Source organism: Hesperophylax consimilis, unplaced genomic scaffold, assembly GCF_061612785.1.
Source record: "Hesperophylax consimilis isolate HC1 unplaced genomic scaffold, BYU_Hcon_1.0 scaffold_237, whole genome shotgun sequence".
In the NCBI taxonomy this organism is placed as follows: domain Eukaryota; kingdom Metazoa; phylum Arthropoda; class Insecta; order Trichoptera; family Limnephilidae; genus Hesperophylax; species Hesperophylax consimilis.
Window position 1 is genome coordinate 10,001 of NW_028301435.1, and position 10,000 is coordinate 20,000.

At 46.0% G+C, this 10,000-nt stretch overlaps 3 non-coding genes across 3 annotated transcripts in view; all 3 read right to left on the minus strand.

Moving 5' to 3' along the window:
- LOC149408513 (large subunit ribosomal RNA) overlaps positions 1-1,206 on the minus strand; it is a 4,067-nt gene extending 2,861 nt beyond the window's left edge. The window contains exon 1 of the ribosomal RNA XR_016305539.1: positions 1-1,206. This exon is cut by the window's left edge and continues 2,861 nt beyond it. This is a non-coding gene — a ribosomal RNA (large subunit ribosomal RNA).
- Positions 1,207-1,619: 413 nt separating this feature from the next.
- On the minus strand, positions 1,620-1,781 carry LOC149408514 (5.8S ribosomal RNA). Its single transcript, XR_016305538.1, has one exon. It is a non-coding gene; the product is annotated as a 5.8S ribosomal RNA (ribosomal RNA).
- A 331-nt stretch (positions 1,782-2,112) lies between these two features.
- Positions 2,113-4,043, minus strand: LOC149408515 (small subunit ribosomal RNA). Its single transcript, XR_016305542.1, has one exon. It is a non-coding gene; the product is annotated as a small subunit ribosomal RNA (ribosomal RNA).
- Between the last annotated feature and the right edge of the window lie 5,957 nt (positions 4,044-10,000).

Here is a 10,000-nt window from a genome sequence, read left to right on the forward strand (position 1 = left end):
ACGATCGATTTGCACGTCAGAATCGCTTCGGTCCTCCATCAGGGTTTCCCCTGACTTCGACCTGACCAGGCATAGTTCACCATCTTTCGGGTCCCAGCGTGTACGCTCTCAGTGCGTCTCGATAATCGCACGGGGGCTTTCTCGAAACGCCTCGGGAATGCGGCGGGGCGTCTGACGACGCCCGCGCATCTTCCCTGCGACCGGCTCGAGGCCGGCCTTTCACTTTCATTTCGCCTCTGGGTTTATCAGTGTTCCCAATGACTCGCGCACATGCTAGACTCCTTGGTCCGTGTTTCAAGACGGGTCCTGTGAGTGCCCAAAACAAAACCACCGCCGACCGGGACGCGTCCCGTCCGAGAGCGCGCCGCTAACGACGGACACCCGACGCGCGACACCCGCGACGCACTAGACGCCGGGGGCCACGCGAAGGACGCCGCTGCAGCGCGACGGACGCCCGCGAGGGGCGGACGCGATCCTCGTTCTCTACCGTCGCTGCGTAATGTACGCCGCGGCCGTGGACACCGCGGCTCCGCCTCGCAGAGCGAGACGGGTCAACCGCACGGCGCATTCGACCGCGGCGCGACGGGTCGCGGTGTTATACTAAGGGAGAAGTGCACGCGCTCCGGGAGCCTGACGGCGCACCCGCGCACCCACCGCCCCGACCCGAAAGCCGAAGGCGAAGGTTTGCGCGAGGCGCGAGCCCCGACGGAAGACACGATGAATCTCCCCGTTCGCTCGTTTGAGTTCCACAGGTTTACCCCTGAACGGTTTCACGTACTCTTTAACTCTCTCTTCAAAGTTCTTTTCAACTTTCCCTCACGGTACTTGTTCGCTATCGGTCTCGTGGTAGTATTTAGCCTTAGATGGAGTTTACCACCCACTTAGGGCTGCACTCTCAAGCAACCCGACTCTAGGGAGAGAGACCGTCGCGGCCGGCTACCGTCACCACGGGCCTGGCACCCTCTGCGGGTAAGCGGGCCCCGTTCAAGATGAACTTGGACAGGCAGCCGTGACTAATGACCGCGCGTGTATGTATAACTCTCCTCCCGAACGCTACATTTCCCGGCGGCCCGCCGGGGCCGCAGGATTCAGCGCTGGGCTCTTCCCGTTTCGCTCGCCGCTACTCGGGGAATCCTCGTTAGTTTCTTTTCCTCCGCTTACTGATATGCTTAAGTTCGGCGGGTGATCTCTCCTGATTTGAGGTCGACAACAAAAATTTTATAAATTCGAGAAGTACGCAAAGCAACAGTGTGCGCGTATTCTCGCCCGTGCAGACTCTGTCAAGCGGGCGCGAAACCGACGAGCGTCCGCGGAGGTGCGCGCGGCCGAGAGCGCGAAGATCGCCCCGGACAGCCGACCGCTCGCGCGGTAGACTGCCCAGTTTTCAGCGTCGTCGCTAGCTCAAGGCTCGCACGCGTTCCTCCGCGTTTGGTATAACGCAAGCGGAAATCGCGCGCATCGAGAGAGCACTTCGTCAAATTTAACCGGACGCCGAGGTCCCGGCGCGCGTCTCCGAGGAGACGACGCGCGCGGGCCCCGGCGACGCCGGCAACGCTCGCTCTGCGCGCCCACACGTCCGAGGACGGGGGCGAGAGAACAGTCTGGTCGCATTGTGTGCGCGACCCTCAAACAGGAGTGGTCCGTCGACAAACTACGTCTTGCTCGGACCGCAATGTGCGTTCGAAATGTCGATGCTCATGTGTCCTGCAGTTCACACTCTGACGCGCATTTAGCTGCGTTCTTCATCGACCCACGAGCCGAGTGATCCGCCGTTCAGGGTAATAATGATAAAACAAACATAAATAGATACGTTTTAGTTTTCGGTTTTTACAATTTGGTTTGCGTTTTCGAAATGTTTATAATTCCATTCGACAAAAAGATTAATTTTGTACCGCCGCCTTCACGGCGACGGGTAAAATTTCACCGGACGAGCGGATAGAGGACGGAGCCCTCCTCCGCTCGACGCCGGCGGTTCTCGGTTCGCATCGGCGCCCTAGGGCGATCTCCGACGCAGTAATTTAGCATTCGTTCGATTATGGTTTATATGTATAATATATGTTTTGTTTCATAATAATATTTCATATCATGGAAAGCACAAACATTAAACACAGGAAATGATCCTTCCGCAGGTTCACCTACGGAAACCTTGTTACGACTTTTACTTCCTCTAAATGATCAAATTCGGTCAAACTTTCCGACGCGTCGGATGCCCGTGAGAGCTTCCGCGCACCAGTCCGAAGACCTCACCAAATCATCCATCGGTAGTAGCGACGGGCGGTGTGTACAAAGGGCAGGGACGCAATCAACGCGAGCTGGTGACTCGCTTTTACTAGGAATTCCTCGTTCATGGGGGAGAATTGCAAACCCCAATCCCTATCACGAAGGGGTTTCATCGGGTTACCCGGGCCGTTAGGCCAAGGAGGACACGCTGATCCCTTCAGTGTAGCGCGCGTGCGGCCCAGGACATCTAAGGGCATCACAGACCTGCTATTGCTCAATCTCGTGCGACCGCCGGTCCCTCTAAGAAGATTTTCATTGTACGCCGGTAGTGAAGACCGCGAAACGCACGACCCCGACGCGCGAACGCCGAAGCCGCGCGCACACGGACCCTCGTGATACCGGTTGCACGTCTATTTAATAGGCTAGAGTTACGTTCGTTACCGGAATTAACCTGACAAATCGCTCCACCAACTAAGAGCGGCCATGCACCACCACCCACCGAATCGAGAAAGAGCTGTTAATCCGTCAATCCTTCCAGTGTCCGGGCCTGGTGAGTTTTCCCGTGTTGAGTCGAATTAAGCCGCAGGCTCCACTCCTGGTGGTGCCCTTCCGTCAATTCCTTTAAGTTTCAGCTTTGCAACCATACTCCCCCCGGAGCCCGAAAGCTTTGGTTTCCCGGGAGCTGCCCACCGGGTTAAAATTATGAAACTTCGGCGGATCGCTGGCTGGCATCATTTATGGTTAGAACTACAGCGGTATCTAATCGCCTTCGAACCTCTAACTTTCGTTCTTGATTAATGAAAACACCTTTGGCAAATGCTTTCGCTTTAGTCCGTCTTGCGACGATCCAAGAATTTCACCTCTAACGTCTCAATACGAATGCCCCCAGTCGTCCCTATTAATCATTACCTCTGGTATCAGAAAGCCAACAAAACAGAACCGAGGTCCTATTCTATTATTCCATGCGTACAATATTCAGGCAAGTGTTAGCCCGCTTTGAGCACTCTAATTTGTTCAAAGTAAACAGCCGCGACGGCCCGCCTCGGTGCGCGGCCGACCGTGAGGCCGACCGACACACGCCGGCGGTGGACGCACCGGCGAGAAGCCCCGCAGACGTGCCTGTCGTACCGCATTCGGTAGACCGACACCGCAGGACACAATTTCAACTACGAGCTTTTTAACCGCAACAACTTTAGTATATGCTATTGGAGCTGGAATTACCGCGGCTGCTGGCACCAGACTTGCCCTCCAATGGATCCTCATTAAAGGATTTAAAGTGTAATCATTCCGATCACGAGGCCTCGGACGAGTCCCGTATCGTTATTTTTCGTCACTACCTCCCCGTGCCGGGAGTGGGTAATTTGCGCGCCTGCTGCCTTCCGTGGATGTGGTAGCCGTTTCTCAGGCTCCCTCTCCGGAATCGAACCCTGATTCCCCGTTACCCGTGACAACCATGGTAGTCGCATAAACTACCATCGACAGTTGATAAGGCAGACATTTGAAAGATGCGTCGCCGGTGCTAGACCGTGCGATCAGCTCAAAGTTATCTAGAGTCATCTCGAATGGCGACGGACGGGGCGCGAACCCCGCCGCCGATTGGTTTTTGATCTAATAAAAGCATTCCTCCCGTTACCGGTCAGAACCTCGTTTGCATGTATTAGCTCTAGAATTGCCACAGTTATCCAAGTAACCGTGTACGATCTAAGGAACCAAAACTGATATATTGAGCCATTCGCGGTTTCACCTTAATTCGGCTTTTACTGAGACTTGCATGGCTTAGTCTTTGAGACAAGCATATGATTACTGGCAGGATCAACCAGGGAGCTGCACCACCGTCGGAGGGTTTTTAATCCTCCGAACGACAGAGGCCCGCCCTCGCGTAGAGGGCGCGGACAACACGGCGTTAAAGAACACGCGACGGAGTCACCCGCACGAGTCACGCTCATTATGCGTACCGCTATATTCTCCCGCTCGGCGACCGTCGCTAGACGAAAGCTCCGCGGGAAAATTTTTGCTTCAAACGAAGAAAGCGCGCGTAGGACGGCTCCCGCCCGAGAGAGAGAGACCGCACCCGCGACGACGCTATCGTCCGATTTATAATTCCCATTCGTAAAACGTGTACACCGAAAGCGCACGCCTTTGGCGAGGCAACAGTGAGACGGGGATAAAATCCTCCGCCTTTGCTTTTGAAAATTCTGCTCGCGCGGAACTCCAGAGTCAAAACATGAGCGCGAACGCCGCGCAGAAGCGGGCGTCACGTAGTTTCTCGCAAATAACACCGCCGACACGACCGATAGGCCGCCGCAGTTTGCGAACGCCGTGCATCGAGAGCCCGCCACACTCGGCGGGCACAAAGCTGTGCCGGGTCGCGTTCTCGCTCGGGACGGCGCCGAGCGCGATGCGCCCGCTCCGACCCCTCGAAGGCGCGCAGGCGGCCGGGCCGTCGGGCCTCGGGCGGCTCGCGAAACCGGGCACAAGGCGCTCGGTCTCGGTAAATAAATTTACTCTCGTCACTTACTTTCGTATTCGCATTTTGGAAATTTTAAATTATTTCATTTAATCGATGATACCGACCGACCGTTCCCGGTGAGTTTAAAAAAACTTAATACAGAGGTACGTAGTTATTTCAAATTTACACAATAAGAACATATTTCAAATAAAAATAAAAACTTAACATAGATATAATAATAATAATAATAAATAACTAACATAACTAACTAAATATATAACTAACAGATCGAGCGATTAGTCATAATAGAACCGATATAGTTTTACATGACAAAATTTTTAAAAATAACTTATATCATCGATGTCGCTATTCCGAATTCCTGTAATATTCAAAAATCTGTTAGTGAAAAAATAAGAAAATACACAGATTTAGGAAATGAGAAAAAAAGAATTTGGCATTCTCAGACTATAAAAATATTACCATTCGTTATTTCGGCTACCGGCATTATACCTAGCTCTCTTATTAAAAATTTAGGCGTATTAGATCTATCAAAAAATTTATATATAAAGATGCAAAAGTCGGTCATTTTGAATACATGTAGGATAACAAAAGATTTTTTTAAATGTTTATGTTGAGGGATCTGTAGGATTTATTTATAGGCCCCGTTAGGAGTTCTACCGAGCCGAACCCTCCGATATGAAAATATCTGGAGTCGGTGAATTATTTTCCCATTTGATCTCTGTTGAGTTGACGTGTTGTTCTTGTATTGTTTTGTATTTATTTTACTTTTTTAAATTTAAATTCCATTGACAAAGATCAATTTTTTGCTAATAAGTATTGGCAAAAAATTTTTATTGGCATAAAATTATATTGGCAGAAGATTTTATTGGCATCAAATTTTATTGGCAGAAAATTTTATTGGCCTAAAATTTTATTGGCATAAAATTATATTGGCAGAAAATTTTATTGGCATCAAATTTTATTGGCATCAAATTTTATTGGCAGAAAATTTTATTGGCATAAATTTTAATGGCAAAAATTTTTGTCAATTTATCTATTTGCAAAAATTGTAATCGCACCTAACCTGACACCTGACCTAACCTAACCTAACCTAACCTAACCTAACCTAACCTAACCTAACCTAACCTAACCTAACCTAACCTAACCTAACCTAACCTAACCTAACCTAACCTAACCTAACCTAACCTAACCTAACCTAACCTAACCTAACCTAACCTAACCTAACCTAACCTAACCTAACCTAACCTAACCTAACCTAACCTAACCTAACCTAACCTAACCTAACCAAACCTAACCTAACCTAACCTAACCTAACCTAACCTAACCTAACCTAACCTAACCTAACCTAACCTAACCTAACCTAACCTAACCTAACCTAACCTAACCTAACCTACACTAACCCAACCTAACACCCAACCTAACCTAACCTAACCTAACCTAACCTAACCTAACCTAACCTAACCTAACCTAACCTAACCTAACCTAACCTAACCTAACCTAACCTAACCTAACCTAACCTAACCTAACCTAACCTAACCTAACCTAACCTGATACATAAAGTAAATTCACCCGGCACCCACAAGACTAGGCAACATTTTAGAATTGTTATATTATATCATTTATTCTGTTGAGTTAAAAAAAAAAAAAAAACTTAATAGACGACATTGAAATTAAATCAAATAAATTCATATTTACACGTACATTTTTTAAAAATATATTCAATTAAAAATTAACATTTTTACCTCTACAAGAGTCCAAAAACACTCGTCTGTGAAGTGTAAAAAAATAATAATAAAATTTTACTTTTAAAACATATGTAAATAGGAGAAAAAAAAAATCATAACAAAACATATAAAGTGAAGAGATTTTTGTATATTTATACATAAGTACATACATACATACATACATACATACATACATAGTAAGAAAACGATTTTAAAAGGGATTCGAATAAAACAAATTCACCGACTATTACAGACCGCGATGCGCCCGCTCCGACTCCTCGACTGCGCTCAGACGGACGCCCGGGCGGTCGGGCCTCTCGCGGAACCGGCCGCAGTAGCGCGAGCCGCGTCGCCTCATCTCCGGCCGTCTGCCCGACTGCTCACGCTCGGTCTCGAAAAAATAAATTTACCCTCGTCGCTCACGTCTTCTCACTATCGAAATGTTAAATTATACATACATACATACATACATACATACATACATACATACATACATACATACATACATACATACATACATACATACATACATACATAGTAAGAAAACGATTTTAAAAGGGATTCGAATAAAACAAATTCACCGACTATTACAGACCGCGATGCGCCCGCTCCGACTCCTCGACTGCGCTCAGACGGACGCCCGGGCGGTCGGGCCTCTCGCGGAACCGGCCGCAGTAGCGCGAGCCGCGTCGCCTCATCTCCGGCCGTCTGCCCGACTGCTCACGCTCGGTCTCGAAAAAATAAATTTACCCTCGTCGCTCACGTCTTCTCACTATCGAAATGTTAAATTATACATACATACATACATACATACATACATACATACATACATACATACATAGTAAGAAAACGATTTTAAAAGGGATTCGAATAAAACAAATTCACCGACTATTACAGACCGCGATGCGCCCGCTCCGACTCCTCGACTGCGCTCAGACGGACGCCCGGGCGGTCGGGCCTCTCGCGGAACCGGCCGCAGTAGCGCGAGCCGCGTCGCCTCATCTCCGGCCGTCTGCCCGACTGCTCACGCTCGGTCTCGAAAAAATAAATTTACCCTCGTCGCTCACGTCTTCTCACTATCGAAATGTTAAATTATACATACATACATACATACATACATACATACATACATACATACATACATACATACATAGTAAGAAAACGATTTTAAAAGGGATTCGAATAAAACAAATTCACCGACTATTACAGACCGCGATGCGCCCGCTCCGACTCCTCGACTGCGCTCAGACGGACGCCCGGGCGGTCGGGCCTCTCGCGGAACCGGCCGCAGTAGCGCGAGCCGCGTCGCCTCATCTCCGGCCGTCTGCCCGACTGCTCACGCTCGGTCTCGAAAAAATAAATTTACCCTCGTCGCTCACGTCTTCTCACTATCGAAATGTTAAATTATACATACATACATACATACATACATACATACATACATACATACATACATACATACATACATGATAAGAAAACTAAAAAATAAACATTTTCACACTGAGGGCCATTAAGTGCGGCCCGTTTACTCCCGCCGTTTACCCGCGGCTACCACCCGAAATGAGATCCTCTCAGCTCCGCTCCGGTCCCAATGCTCCCGTAACATTTAAATTTTTTATTCTACGCTGCAAGAATGACGTTCCGAATTCGATTCCGAAATAAAAATCTATAAAAATAAATAAATTACAATTTCACATTGAGGGCCATTAAGTGCGGCCCGTTTACTCCCGCCGTTTACCCGCGGCTATCATCCGAAATGAGATCTTGTCAGCTCCGGTCCCAATGCTCTCGAAACCTTTAAATTTAATATTCTACACTAAGAATGGCGTTCCGAATTAGATTCTGAAATAAAATACGTCAAAAAAAAAGTTTTTTTTTCTTTTAAATCACACCGTGCCCGGGGCAAATGGCGTCATCGGGTGCGTCGCAGTTACTCCCGCCGTCCACCCGCGGCCGCTACTCGATATCAGATCCCACTCATCGCCGGCCCCGCTGCACCGAACCGCGGCTAAATTTATTATTCTACACTAAGAATGACGTTATGAGTTCGATTCTGAAATTTAAAAAAAATAAATATTTTATTTTTAAATAAGAAAATTTTGAAAACACGTTGAGGGCCGTTAAGTGCGTCCCAGTTACTCCCGCGCTTTACCCGCGCCCGCCGCTCTGAATTGCATTCCCTCACCTCCTGACGAAAATGATTTATTTAATTTATTAATTATCGAAGACAATATTACCGATTTCTAAACGAAAATCTGAAACAGAAAAATCAGAAAAGGATACGGTCACATCTAGGACTGATTTTTTTTTTTTATTATTTTGGTGATTTTTCTCTTTCAGATTTTCTTTTAGAATTCGCTAATATTATCTTCGATAATTAAATATTACAATATTAGGTTTTACTCAGTAAAGTTATTCCAAAAAATAAATAATTACTATTATTATTATTTATAATTTTTATTCACACATAAATATGACACTTAGGTACACAGCATAAGAAGAATAATAACAAAAAACCTAATTTTCCCCGAAACCGCTACGCCATCTATCGTCTACAATGTTTTGAACTCATCAAAAGACGAAAAAAAAGAAGAAAGGTTTGTGAATTGATTTCTTTTTTCGATATCATACTACAAGTCGTAAGTTGGGTTTCTATATTATATTGATCGGCGACCGGATAAATCATCAAAATGATAATTCATCACATATTTAAAAAGTTATGTAAAGTCATGGAAAGTGATGAAACAAAAACTTTTTTTTACTGGGTTAAGTAGGTTAGGTTAGGTCAGGTTAGGTTAGGTTGGGTTAGGTTAGGTTAGGTTAGGTAAGGTTAGGTTAGGTTAGGTTTAAACAAATCATCGTTTTTAATGATTCTATATCACTTTTTAAAAGTGTGTTGAACAGTCACCGTGTTGAGTTAGCATGGAACCATATTGATCATAAATTTTATATATAATCATAATACATAGGGCGACTGAAGAAAGCCACACTAAGTTTATCGAAAACCGCCACGAGTGTCGATGAAATAAATAAATAAATAAATTAATTAAAATTAAAAGAAAATCGATAAATGCAATCAGGTTGCATGATAAATCACCACAATGACAACAGAACACACATTGAAAAAGTGATATGAAGTCATTAAAAGTGATGAAACAAAAATTGGGTTAAATACTTATACTCGTAACCTATTCAACCTAGTTTTTGTTTCATCACTTTTCATGACCTCACATCGCCGTTTAAAGGTTTGTTGAATTTTGATTTTGACGATTTATCCGGTCACTAACCCCTAACCTAACCAGAATACGGGACACGTCTCCATCGTCTTTTTTTTTTCGAAAATTCGGTTAAAAAAAAAAAATAACATTCTGGAGGAGAACCACCACTTTCTTGCCCTGTTTTAGGTACTGACAGTACCCCTTCAGAGCAACAACTCGGAAACTGCTTTTAAATTTAACTGAAACTGTAATGAAACATTCTTTAGCATTCTGGTAATCATGTACCGCTTCTGTTGCGGTTATCATCTGGGCTCGCTCCACATGAATTAACATACACTTTACGCATTGAAAGAGTCCATAAATTTTTT